General features: G+C 47.5%; 1 protein-coding gene across 22 annotated transcripts in view; it reads left to right on the forward strand.

Moving 5' to 3' along the window:
* rbfox3a (RNA binding fox-1 homolog 3a) overlaps positions 1 to 14,027 on the forward strand; it is a 1,329,152-nt gene that overhangs the window by 191,478 nt on the left and 1,123,647 nt on the right. For 13 of the 22 annotated variants that reach the window (XM_078401074.1, XM_078401071.1, XM_078401086.1 and 10 more), the window contains exon 1: positions 7,913 to 8,126. The exons of the other annotated variants lie outside the window; for them this stretch is intronic. The gene's annotated coding sequence lies outside the window, so the exon portion shown is untranslated. Of the gene's footprint in view, positions 1 to 7,912; positions 8,127 to 14,027 lie in introns of those variants that run through there. 22 annotated transcript variants of the gene reach the window in all.

The raw sequence follows: 14,027 nt of genomic DNA on the forward strand, positions 1-14,027 counted from the left end.
GCACGGAAAGGGTAGACAGTCGGAACCTTTTCCCTGGGTTAAGAGGTCAAAGACTAGAGGGCAGAGCTTTAAGTTGAGAGAGGCAAAGTTTAAAGGAGTACAGTGATTTCTTTTTAATAGAGAGAGTAGTGGGTGCCTGGAAGGTGGAGGCATTTAAGCTTTTAGATAGGCACGTAGATATGCAGAGAATGGAAGGATATAGATCACGTGCAGGCAAAGCAGATTAGATTATTTTGGCACCCTGTTTGGCATGAACATTTTTGGCCGAAGAGCCTGTTCTTGTGGTGTACTGTTCTATATTCTAAATTGACATTGGAAAGCACTGGAAGGGGATATTTCACAGACCTCCGGATCTGATGCACAGCGGTGATATGAGGAATTAATCTTGGACCTGCGTGTTAACAAGAGGATCTGCCTAATGAGCAGGGTTGGTTAATTGGGTGTACTGGGGAATTAGTCTGATCAGGGATGGTGGACAAGCCTTTCAGCTGTCTCCAGGTCATCTTCAGAGGAAGATCAACTCAAGACTTGGCAGCAATTCTCCAGACTTTAGAATTTTTGAGAATCTAAAACTAATTTCCAAAAGTTTTCTTTCAGTTGAGCTTTACAGTTTGAAGGTTTTGCTCCACTCATGCATTTTTTGGAAATGAGGCTGCATAGAATTCTCTAATTTTAAGCAACATCCATCTTTCCTGTGTCCCACCCCATCATGATGTGCACCCATTTCCCCCACTATTTGCCCTTCTTGCCCCTCTTTCACCCTCCCATCCCTTCCATCTGTGTCCCACCCTCTTGCTTTACATTTATTTCCCCTTCTCTCATTACTTTGGACATTAAACTTTAGAGATACAGTGCGGAAACAGGCCCTTCAGCCTACCGCGTCCGTGCCGACCAGCTATCACCAGCACTATCCGACATACTAAGGATATCACAATTTTACCAAAGCCAATTAACCCTACAAACCTGTATGACTTTGCAGTGTGTGAGGAAACCGGAGCACCCGGAGAAAACCCATGCAGTCACAAGAAGAACGTACAAACTCTGTACAGACAGCACCCAGGCAGGATTGAGCTCAGGTCTCTGGCGTTGTAACTTAGCAGCTCTACTGTGCACTACTGTGCTGCCCCTGACACCTATCCGACACCTTTGTTTCCTTTTCGTTAGGCTTTGTCTGCCCATCTGCCGATCAAAATCCCCTCTTCGCCTCTATCCCCCTCTCACTTGCCAGAAGATCGATACTAGATGCTGGAGTAACTCAGCGGGTCAGGCAGAATCTCTGTAGAGAAGGAATAGGTGACCTTTCGGCTCGAGACCCTTCATCACTTGCCTCACTTTGTCTCACACCCACCTCTTTTCCAGTTTTCTCCAGCCTTCGACAATCAGTCTGAAGGGTCCTGACCCGAAACATCTGTCTATTCCCTCCACATATGCTGCCTGACCCATTGCATTCCTCCAGCACTGTGCTTTGCTCAATATTCTTGCATCTGCAGTTCATTTGTGCCTCATTCTCATTATCCAACAATACAGGGATGATCTTTGAAAAGTGAAGAAAAAACAGTTATGTTTTAATTATCTCAATTCTGCAGCAATATGAGCTCATTTCAACATTTTATTCTGCTCAGACATAAGAAGCAGAATGCGTAAGTGCAAACTGTTAACTGAATAGTGACAGGATTATTGCTTGTGAATTAACTGCCAGGGACCTTGGCTGTGGCATCTATTGATGGAAAAATCACAATAGAGTAGGATATAATCATAGGTCAGACTAGAAGATAGCTTTAAGGTGGAAGTGAAGTCGTGCTAATGCTCTTATTGAGGTAATGAGGGACAATCCTACTTGGCCTTTGCTTGATTCTGGCTACAGTAGGTACAAAGTGGTAATATCCTCAGAAGGAGGTTCCATTTGCTTTCCACGGGTCCAATAATGCACATGGAGTTCTCGACCCCTCTTGCATTGTAAACAGACAATTCTGCCAACAGGCAAATCCCAAATCATGAGAGGCATAGATGGAGTAGACAACCAAAACCTTTTTTTCCCCCAGGATGGAAAGATTATATGCTAGACGGCACAGCTTTAAGACGAGAGAAAAAAGGTTTAAAGGAGACGAGACTGAGGTGGACCCGTTGGGTCCGAATCTCTCCTGCGGGCCTCTCCTGGGACAACCCTCCCCCAACTGATGAACCTGCGGGCCCGGCAACCCTCTCCAACTGACAAAGCCCGTTGCTGGGGGAGGGGGGGGAGGAAGTGTCCCCTGGGGCCGTGGGCGGGCGAGGGGGGACAGGGAGGGGGAGAGGGGGCCACTCACCTCGGCCCCGTGCCGCCAGCGCTGCAGCCAGAGTGGGCTGTGGACCCGAAGCCTCTCCTGCAGCATGGCGGTGATCGTCGGCGACGGCCATCTTGTTGGACCCTCTGCCGCCGCGGTGCACCACAGGAGGAAGGTCAGGCGTGGGGCACACTAGGAGGGGGGTTGGGGGGAGCGCATCTATTGAAGTTAGTGGCAGCACGTGGGCTTAGCAGCCCCCTCCCCCTCATTGGCCCCAAACCTCACCTGCATTGGTCCAGCACCCTCTCCTCCCCCTCCCCCATTCTCTCCCCCTCCCCCATTCTCTCCCCCCTCCCCCCTCCTCCTCCCACTCACCCCCACTCCCCCCTCCCTTCACCCCCCCCACTCACCCACTCCATCCCCCCTCAACTCCCCTTATCCCCCCCTCCCCCCCCCCCCCCAACCCACCCACCCATTGTGACACCATAGTAATATATAGATCGATAGACGTGCAGGGCGCTGCCAGGAGTGGTAATGGAATTAAATGCAAAAGTGGTGTTTGAGAGACTTTTGGATAGGCAATTGGATATGTAAGGAATGATGCGGGTGTGTGGGCTTATCGGCCTCTGTAAATTTCCGCCCAATGTGTGGGAAGTGTTGCGAAAGTGGGATAACATAGAACTAGTGTGAATGGATGATCAAATGTCGTTGTGAACTCGGTGGGTCTCGGGGCCTGTAAGCATGCTGTATCTCTCAACTGAACTAAACCAAAAACGAAAGGAGGCAAAAGGGTGTTGATCCTTCACAAGCAAAAATAATAGAGCAGAGCAAGATAGACCACTTGACCCTAAAAACCGTCGTATGCCCTGGTGCCATTTTAGTGGGGTGCCATTTAAAAAGAAAAATAACAAAAATCTGTGCATTGATAGATGAGATATATTCTGCATTTTTATGGTATTATCACACATACTGTTCCCCCAAAACACTACGAGAGACATAACGGATGGCGGGTTTTGCTTACTGAAATGGCGGACGTTACGCTCCTTTGCGTACTACACTTCAGTATAAGCGATTTCGGTGGAGTGGTTCATCTTGTTCCTCTAGTATCTTTGTTCACAAGCAAGCATGATACACATAAGGAATCTGCCAATCTAAAATCCCACGAGTTGATTTGCACCTTGATTCAATTCTGCAGGACATAAAATAACATGGGCAATGTGATTGAATATCCAGGGCTGTGTCTGTACTGATGCATCTGAGAAGCAGCCTATAGATATGGAAAAGGAAAGACTGCATGGGACCCAGAAGGTTATGAGGCAATGAGCAAGAAGTCATTTTTCATAATGGAATCATCAATACATTTAAAGTCTGTACAATTGACACCAGACATACAAGATAAACATTTCCAGCTTTTCTATTAAAGGTACTGGTGATACCAATCTTGTGGAAATGTGAAGAGATAGTTGTGTCTGATTTTTGTTTGATTGATACAGCCGGGAAACAGGCCCTTCGGCCCACCGAGTCCACGCTGGCCATCGATCGCCCGTTCACACCAGTTCCACGTTATCCCACTTTCGCATCCAGTCCCTACACACCAGGGGCCAATTTACAAACCTGCACGTCCTTGGGAAAGTGGGAGGAAACCGGAGCGCCCAAAGGAAACCAACAGGGAGGACGTGCAAATTCCATGCACACGGGTCAGGTTCGATACTGGGTCTCTAACGCTGTGAGGCAGCAGCTCTCCCAGCTGTGCCAATGTGCCACCCACTTTTTTTCTCCATTTACAAAGTCATATTTAGTTTGACAATTGCAAAAAGGTCCAGACACAAAAATTAAATGCATGGCTGTTTTTGAAATCCCCAAATATAATTCTCTGCTTGGCCCACTGCCCCCATTATTTCATATTTGGAAGATACGGGAAAAATCTTGCCTGATCAGCAACCATAATATATTCTGGGACAATTAATTCACTTCACTGGCATCAGGGCTGTTTACATTGCTGAACATCACATTGCTGTGAGTGAATATATTAAAAGAAATACCTTGAAGGTGACAGAATTTATCTCACAATAAAAATCACAGCAACAATTGCACCGCGTGAGGATAACGAGAATTAATTTGGTGCAGCTGTTAATTATCTGCAAAAAGGAATCCTGCAGCTGTTAGTGGAAAGGGGTAAAGTGTTAACAGATGAAACTCTGGGGATTAGGAAGTGGCGCAACTTTCTTGTTTGGTATTAATGACCGGCATGTTAAAATGAGGAAACGTGCAACCCCATGTGAAAGAACTGCTGCAGCCACTGGGAACAAGCAGCAACTGTGTGGATGACCTCAATGTGGCCTTAAGGACCCTTCTTGATGCAGAACTGGAAGCCTGCATAATTAGCTCTACACTACACCTGGGGGAGAGGGAGAGAGAGGGAGAGAGGGAGAGAGGGAGAGAGAAAAAAAGTAAAAGTCTTTCGTGTTCAAAGCTCGCTGAGCCTGTGCGTGTGGGACGAGAACACGAACAAAAACTTGGGAAAATGCCAATTTGTGACGTGGTTTCTTCTGGCTGTGCTTGTTTGGAGGTATTCCACACCTCCCATCATCGTTTCACAGGTGAGGCACGAATATAAAGGTAAGGGGTGTGCGAACAATTATGAATTATTGGACTGAACTGGACTGAAAACACCAATGCGCTATACAGAAAGGGCCAGAGCAGACTTTATCTGCTAAGGAGACTCGGGTCATTTGGAGTGCAGGGGGCACTCCTAAGGACCTTCTACAACACGGGTGGTTGCATCGGCCATCTTCTATGGAGTGGTCTGCTGGAGCAGCAGCATCTCAGCGGTGGAAGGGAAGAGACTCGACAAGCTGGTCAGGAAGGCCAGCTCTGCCCTGGGTTGCCCCCTCGACTCAGTGCAGGTGGTGGGAGAGAGGAGGATGATGGCTAAGCTAACATCGCTGCTGGACAACGACTCCCACCCAATGCAGGACACTGTCACTGCACTGAGTAGCTCCTTCAGTGACAGACTCCTTCACCCCAAGTGCGTGAAGGAGAGATATAGGAGGTCCTTCCTTCCCGTTGCTGTGAGACTGCACAACCAGCACTGCTCCCAGCAGACAGGTCAACAATAATAGCAACGAACACACAGAAAATTGATGACAATTTATGTATCTTTGATTTATAATGAATGATCTCTTGCTCTCTTGCTATCCACTTTGCTGCTGCAACACTGTAAATTTCCCCGGTGTGGGATGAATAAAGGAATATATTGTCTCCAGCTGTTAATCCACTGGTAACATTGTGCAGAAATGAAAAATATTCTCCTGGTCTGATTTGATGTGATGTGACCTGTGCATTGGCAAGTGGGATGTCACAGGATTAACCCAATTGGGGGGAGGATGTTCTCGATACTGACAATTTAGAATATTAATAATTAGATTGGCTATTAATACTAGCACCTTATTGTGAGTTTAAGAGTCCTTATACTAAAGTAAAGCTCAGTAAAGCATAATATTCAAGTTGGAAATTGTTTTTACTCTTAAAATGTATTCTGGAATTTGCAAGCGAGTTGGATTTTTGCTTTTTAATTCAACAAAATAAATGTTGTGTTAATCCCAAAGTAAACGGAAGAAATTGAATGGATATGTTTAGGGCAGGTAAAAATTCAATACTTTGACTTCAATCCATATAATTCAATAGTGTGAAGTCTAACATTGCTTTAATGAATCAGATTATCAGACCTTATTAACATGCTGTCTGGTGTGATGAGGATTTCTCTTTTCTCCCTTGGTGTGTTATAATGAACCGATGGTCAGTCATGGGTAGCAAACAATTAATTTGTTCACAATAAGATGGTTCAAGGCCCTTCTTCCCCCCCCTCCGATATGCCACACATGTGGATGTTTAATAGGAACAGAATGTGTTAATAACTCTATGCTGCGTTCACAGGTCAAGGTAGAAATACCTGAATATATGAATGCTTAAGATGTATTATCGAAGTATACATCACTAACTGAATTTAATTATAGTACACTTGAAACAAGATTTTTTTTTAATATATAAATTAGCCTTGTAGTTTTCACTGCTTGATTCTCCTTTTTTTTTCTCTAAGGGCTAAAGATGTCAGATAAATGGTGTTTTAAATGGTTACCTCTGTTGCTTAATGCTCCTGGTTTCTTTGTAAGTTCAGTGTTCTGGAACACAGCCAGATGGGAAAAGGCGAGAAAGGTATTCTGCTGAAAGCAGAGATATTCTCTTGCTCTGTCCCACACGCATCTCCCCCCCCTCTAAATTTCCCTCCCCCTCCATCTTTCCCCCCCCCATCTTCCCCCCCTCCATCTTCCCCCCTCCCCCCCTCCATCTTCCCCCCCTCCCCCCCATCTTTCCCTCCCTCCCCCCCATTTTTCCCCTCTTCCCCATCCCCCTCCGCTCTCTATCTTCCCCCCTCCGCCCTCCATCCTCCGCCCTCCATCTTCCCCCCTCCGCCCTCCATCTTCCCCCCTCCGCCCTCCATCTTCCCCCCTCCACCCACCATCTTCCCCCTCCGCCCTACATCTTCCCCCTCCGCCCTACATCTTCCGCCCTCCATCTTCCCCCCTCCGCCCTCCATCTTCCCCCCTCCGCCCTCCATCTTCCCCCCTCCGCCCTCCATCTTCCCCCCTCCGCCCTCCATCTTCCCCCCTCCGCCCTCCATCTTCCCCCCTCCGCCCTCCATCTTCCCCCCTCCGCCCTCCATCTTCCCCCCTCCGCCCTCCATCTTCCCCCCTCCGCCCTCCATCTTCCCCCCTCCGCCCTCCATCTTCCCCCCTCCGCCCTCCATCTTCCCCCCTCCGCCCTCCATCTTCCCCCCTCCGCCCTCCATCTTCCCCCTTCCGCCCTCCATCTTCCCCCCTCCGCCCTCCATCTTCCCCCCTCCGCCCTCCATCTTCCCCCTCCGCCCTCCATCTTCCCCCCTCCGCCCTCCATCTTCCCCCCTCCGCCCTCCATCTTCCCCCCTCCGCCCTCCATCTTCCCCCCTCCGCCCTCCATCTTCCCCCCTCCGCCCTCCATCTTCCCCCTCCGCCCTCCATCTTCCCCCCTCCACCTTCCCCCCTCCCCTCTCCCTCTTTCCCTCTCTCTCCCTCCCCCATCCTCCTTCCCCACCCCCCTCTTCCCTCCTCCTCCCTCCCTCTCCTACTCCTTTCCCCCCTTTCTCCTTTCCTACTCTCCCCCTCCTCCCCTCCTCCCTCCCTCTCCTACTCCACTCCCCCTTTCTCCTCTCCTTCTCTCCCCCCTCCTCCTCTCCTTTCCTCCCCCTCCCCCTCCATCTTCCCCCTCCACCCTCTATTCCCCCCTCCGCCCTCCACCTCCCCTCTCCACCTTCCCCTCTCCCTCCCCCGCTCCTCCTTCCCCCATTCCCCCCTCCTCCTCCCCCCCCTCTGCCCTCCCCTCTCCTACGCCTCTCCCCCTTCATCCTATCCTCCCCCCTCCTCTCCCTTCTTACCCCCCTCCCCCTCCTCCTCCCCCCCTCCTCTCCTCCCCCTCCTCCTCTCCTTCCCCCCCTCCCTCCCCCCCTCCCTCCCTGCCTGCCCAGGACCAGCAGCAGGCTGGCTTGTTGCATAGCCACTTTGGGAAGAGCTGTGTGTGTGTGTGTTTCCCAGTGCCCCAGAGTGTGATGTCAGAGGAGGAGCGATTGGCTGTGTTTGCTGGAGGGAGCGGGGCGGCTGAGCGGCTGCCAGCAGGTTGCTCACGTCTGACAATGGGACGGGCGCTGAGGACTGCGGGCAGGGACGGCAATGCTGTGTAGATGCCCGTCTGGTCCAGGGGGGAGACAGGGACATCTTCCAGCAGGCAAGGAACCGCGCAAAGCAAAGGTCAACTCGGTCACAGCAGCCGGTATGATGCATTTTTTTACAGTGAGGCAAAAGGGCTTCTGTTCATCCACTTTAATAAGTCTTCTTATTTCTCTTTTTAATCATTGAATTATTCCGGATTTTAAAAAGCTGAGAGCAAATTGAAACACCTTCAGTATTCTGTTGTGCATTGGTTGTAATCATATTTCACTTCAACTTATGATATTATTAGTAAATCTTTCAGCAATATCTGCCCACTGCCCCAAGGAGTTGGCATTTTCAGTGCAGCATGTCTTGCTTCTCAATGCTGAATATATTTAACTTAACAATAAGGATTTTTTCACTAATAGATTTATTTATTTTGTACACACTGTGTGAATTATTGCCTCATAATTTGCAGAGGCCCTGATTTTAAATTGGCCCTTTGGATATCTAAATACTTAAAATCTCAACATCTGATTGGTGTTTACAGTTTGTAATCAAGATTGAGTCCAAATCTAAGTTGCATCTTGCAGACACTGGGACAGTACAATTCCTTCTCTTGATGTCAAACACTTCACTAGTCTTTAATGTTTTTTTAATCTGTCCTTAAAGGTCTCGCCAATAGTCTCTCCCCAGGGACTGGTAGAGGTAGAATGAATTCTGTGTTCAGATACAATTAAGGGGACACGGTAAGGTGCATTAAATAGTTATTTCGGTAACTTATAATACATTAAATAATGAGCAATATCGCCACTGTGTACATTGGCGAGATCAGTGAACTTTGACAGGGAGCCTGCTAAATTGTTTAAGGCAGAGTGAGGTAAAATACAACTGACAACAGCAACTCTTATGGAAGGAAGTAATTGCAAAAAGAAAGTACATCTTCACCTTTCCTCTGTATTTTAAGAGATTTGGTCAATTTTTCTGTGAAGATGTTTGCACTGGCTATCTACAATCTTTTATTTTATTTTATTTTCTCAATGAAGGATCTTTCTTACTGTGCAGTATTTCCTAAGTCACAGAACAAGTGTGTTGTAATATTTCTCCCAGGGTATCGGCAGTACTTTTCTCGATCAGACACTAGAAGGTGTGCAAGAGCAGCTCTCGGTGACCTTGTATCTATACATTTCTGGAGGTGAAACTTGACTTGTGTTTTCTGAGTTAAAGATGCACATCAATACGATAAACTGGTATTTGTTCCCTCCAGTCCTTCGGCTTTGCTGCCTCGCCCACCCTCACTGTAATCTCAAGCTTACAACCCAGCGGTCTGAATATTGATTTCTCTAATTTCAAATAACCCTTGCATTCCCTCTCTCCGTCCCTCCCCCACCCTAGTTGTCCTACTAGTTTCACTGTCATCCTGCTGAGTTTCACTGTTTGCATCGCTCGTTATCACCTTAACCATGGACCTTTCCCCTGGTGCTGGCTTTGATTTGTGTAGGAAGGGAAGGAACTGCAGATGCTGGTTCAAACTGAAGATAGACACAAAAGGCTGGAGTAACTCAGCGGGACAGGTAGCATCTCTGGAGCGAGAAGGAATGGGTGACGTTTCGGGAGAAGGGTCTCGACCCGAAACATCACCCATTCCTTCTCTCCGGAGACGCTACCTGTCCCACTGAGTTACTCTGGCTGGCTTTGATTTGTTCTTTTCATACCTTTCATTTATTTGTTACATAGAAACATAGAAAATAGGTGCAGGAGTAGGCCATTCGGCCCTTCGAGCCTGCACCGCCATTCAATATGATCATGGCTGATCATCCAACTCAGTATCCCGTTGTTCTCTGTACCTTTTCATACCTCTAGTTTCCCCCTCCCCTGACTCTCGGTCTGAAGGCAGGTCTCGACCCAAAACGTCACCTATTCCTTTTCTGCAGAGATGGTGCCTGACCCGCCGAGTTTCTCCAGCATTTGTGTCTTATCTTTGGTGTAAACCAGCATCTGCAGTTCCTTCCTACACATTGTGTCTATCTCACAGTACCATATCCTGCTTGTCATACGTGACTGAGTGAGATGCCGTGAGATGAACACTTTGCGGCTGATCTGATGAACCTAGGCAAGATCTGAGTGTCATGGGCCACATGGGCCACATGGAGAATAACTAAATGATCTCTGGAATGATGGAGCTCGGAACTAGAGGGAGAGTTTTGGGCAGCACAGTGACACAGCGGTAGAGTTGCTGCCTTACAGCTGCCGAGCACCAGAGACCCAGGTTTAATCCTGACTACGGGTGCTGCCTGTACTGAGTCTGTACATTCTCCCTGTGACCGCTTGAGTTTTCTCCGGGTGCTCCGGTTTCCTCCCACACTCCAGAGACATGCAGGTTCGTAGGTTAATTGGCTTCGGTACAAAAAATTGTAAATTGTCCTTAATGTGTCGGGTAGTGCTGGAGTACGGGATGATTACTGGTCGACATGGACACGATGGGCTGAAGGGCCTGTTTCTGAGCTGAATCTGTAAAGTTCAGACCCAATTGTAAGCAAATATTTACATTTGTAAAATGCCGTTCAAAACCCTTCTAACCTGCATATGGCAAATTTCAATGAACAGCAATATCGTGAATGCAAGACATTGCAGTAGAATTTCATCTCGTATTGCATGTACAAAACAATCAATGTCACATTTTTGCTTCTTAAATTTTAAACATGGAACTGAGTCACAGGAGTGGAGTTTCATATCCATAGATTACCACACTGCTGACTTGGTCTTGTCTACTGATGTTTGTGCAAATGTGTGGAACAATGCAGGAACAGGTCCTTCGGCCCACAATATTTGTGCCGAACATAATGCCAAGTTAAACTAATCTCCTCTGCCTGCACGTGATTCACATCCCTCCATCCCCTGCATATCCATGTGCCTATCCAAAAGCCTCTTGGATGCCACTACTGCATCTGCCTCCACCACCACCTGTTCCAGGCACACATCACCCTCTGCGAATTTAAAAAAAAAAACATGTCCTGCACATCTCCTTCAAACTTTGCCCCCCTCACCTTAAAAGCTATGCCCTCAAGTTTTTGACATTTCCACCCCATGGAAAAATATTTTGACTGTCTACCCTATCTATGCCTCATAATGTTATATACCTCTATCTATAGGTCCACCTTCGGCAGGATCTGTGGAGGGAAATGGACAGATTATGTTTTGGGTCAGAACTCTTCAGACTCGATCTGACCTGAAACACCACAGGTGCTGCTTGACCCGCTGAGTTCCTCCAGCACTTTGTGTTTTGCTGGACTTAATTTGGGTCTGCGGTACAAGCTAGGAGACAGAAAATTGCGAAGCTGCAGGGTGCCACTAGCGGAAATTAATAATTGTGTGAGATAATTATATTGTGAGTTTCCATTTTGAATGTGAAAAAAAAATTACAGGTGAGGGGGGGTCAGGAGAAGGGAGACATTGGTGCAGCGGTAGAGTTGCTGCCTTACAGCATCAGAGACCCACGTTCGATCCTGCTCCCTGTACGGAATTTGTGCATTCTCCCTTTGACCGTGTGGGTTTTCTCCCGACGCTCCGGTTTCCTCCCACACTCCAAAGATGTATAGGATTGTAGGTTAATTGGCTTCTGAAAAATTGTAAATTGTCCCTAGTGTGTGTAAGATCGTGCCAGCGTGGAATCGTTGGGCCTGTTTCCGTGCTGTGTCACTAAAATCTAAAAAAGTTGGGGGGGTGGGGAGAGTTTTTACAGAAGAAATTCCAGAATTGTAAATTAATAACTGGTATTTTATTTTTGTCGGGATATGTTTAATTCTGCCTTTTCAATACCTTTGCTTGGAGAAATGCTGAACCAGATGCGACATTAGTGTTTGAGACTTTGGACTTGCTGAATTTGCCTTGGGCATCTCTTCCTAATTAAAAGGTCGGTTACTGATATTTCTGATAACAACTGAGAGACGAGTTACTGCAGTAGGTGGAGATTTGGTTGTTCAGTGGGAGAATTGCAGATGTAATAATCGAAATCAGGAACTCGACTACAAAGCAGCAGATGAGGCCAGCGGCAGACCTGGAGATGAACGAGTGTATCGAAGTATTGATGCTCTTGTTAACAATAAGACCTGCTGAGAAAATGGTAACCGTTTTAAAGGGGAGGGGGAGGGGGGGGGGAGGGGGGGAGGGAAGAGAAGAGGGCATGGGGGGAGGTGCAGGGAAATTGTAAATGCACAGAATATACACAACTTTGATACGTTATTATCACATGTGACATGTCAGGGTGAAATTCTTTATTTTGCATACCATACATAAAGTATACAAAAGAGTCAACGCGTATAGGGTGTTGACAGAGTTACACGTGTTCAATCAGATGTGTTTGCCTGTGGAAGGTTGTTGACACCTGTTCAGCTAAACAGTGCTATCACTTGAGAATGGGAGAAAGGAGACGAGGAGAAATTTCTTTAGTCAGAGGGTGGTGACTCTGTGGAATTCTTTGCCACAGAAGGCTGCAGTGGATATATTGGGTAGAGATAGATAGATTCTTGATTAGTGCAGGTGTCAGAGGTTATGGGGAGAAGGCAGGAGAATGGGGTTAGGAGGGAGAGATAGATCAGCTATGATTGAATGGCGGAGTGGGCTTGATGGGCCGAATGACCTAATTCTACTCCTATTCCTTGTGAACTTATGACTTAAAGTCTTTGGTAGAGGAAGGGAAGGTAACTAAGCCGGGATTTCGATGTCAGCACGGAAACAGACTCTAAGATCACCCCTCAGCCTCCTGGCATGCGATTATACTAGCACTGGGAACATGAATGTGCCTGGCTTGCTTCCTTGGCAGTCAATGACATTACACAGATTAATTTTGAGGTGAACTGCTGTCAGAGTTTAAAAGTTGCCCTTGTGTTGCATAAAGCCTACTGTGATAAACTTATTTAGTCTACCTTAATCCTCCTCTTAAGGTGTATACATCCCTGTAATCTGTTGTCTTTCTGGCAAAAGGACATGGTTCCAGCACGCAGGGGAAACTGGAAGAGTATGTGCAACGGTGATGTAAAGAAAACGTATGGTATGATGGCCTTCATTTGTCAGTGCATGGAGTCTAAGAGTCAAGAGGTTATGATGCTTGTTTATAGGACTTTTGCTTGGCTGCATTTGGAGTATTGTGCGCAGATCTGGTCTCCCCATTACAAGAAGGATGTGGAGGTTTGGAGAAGGTGCAGAGGAGGTTTACTAGATTGGATGTCTGATTCTGATTTATTATGGCCTTTTCTTGCCTCCAGTTCCACCCCTACCCTCTTCCCCCCCCCCCCCTCTCCACTCCCATTGGTCTGAAGAAGAGTTCTGACCTGAAACATCACCTATTCCCTTTCTGCAGAGATGCTGCCTGACTGGCTGAGTTGCACCAGCATTTTGTGTCTATCTTCGGTTTAAACCAGCATCTGCAATTCACTCCAACGCACTTACTAGATTATCATATCATATCATATATATACAGCCGGAAACAGGCCCTTTCGGCCCACCAAGTCCGTGCCGCCCAGCGATCCCTGTACATTAACACTATCCTACACCCACTAGGGACAATTAAAAAAAAATTTTTTTTACATTTACCCAGCCAATTAACCTACATACCTGTACGTCTTTGGAGTGTGGGAGGAAACCGAAGATCTCGGAGAAAACCCACGCAGGTCACGGGGAGAACGTACAAACTCCTTACAGTGCAGCACCCGTAGTCAGGATCGAACCTGAGTCTCCGGCGTGGCATTCGCTGTAAAGCAGCAACTCTACCGCTGCGCTACCGTGCTTCCTGAATTAGGGGGTAGTGATTCGAGAGAGAGAGGTTGGACAGACTCGGAGTGTTTTCTCTGGAACACTGGAGGTGGAGGGGAGACGTGTGGTATAAAAACTATGATAGGCATTGACGGGCTAGATGATCAGAGCCTCTTCCCCCAGGGTGGAAATGTCAAAAACTAGAAGGCATAGCTTGAGGATGAGAGGGGCGAAGGTTAAAGGAAATGTGCGGGACAAGTTTTTTTAAAAT

This window comes from Rhinoraja longicauda, chromosome 6 (genome assembly GCF_053455715.1).
Source record: "Rhinoraja longicauda isolate Sanriku21f chromosome 6, sRhiLon1.1, whole genome shotgun sequence".
NCBI classification, from domain to species: Eukaryota; Metazoa; Chordata; class Chondrichthyes; order Rajiformes; family Arhynchobatidae; genus Rhinoraja; species Rhinoraja longicauda.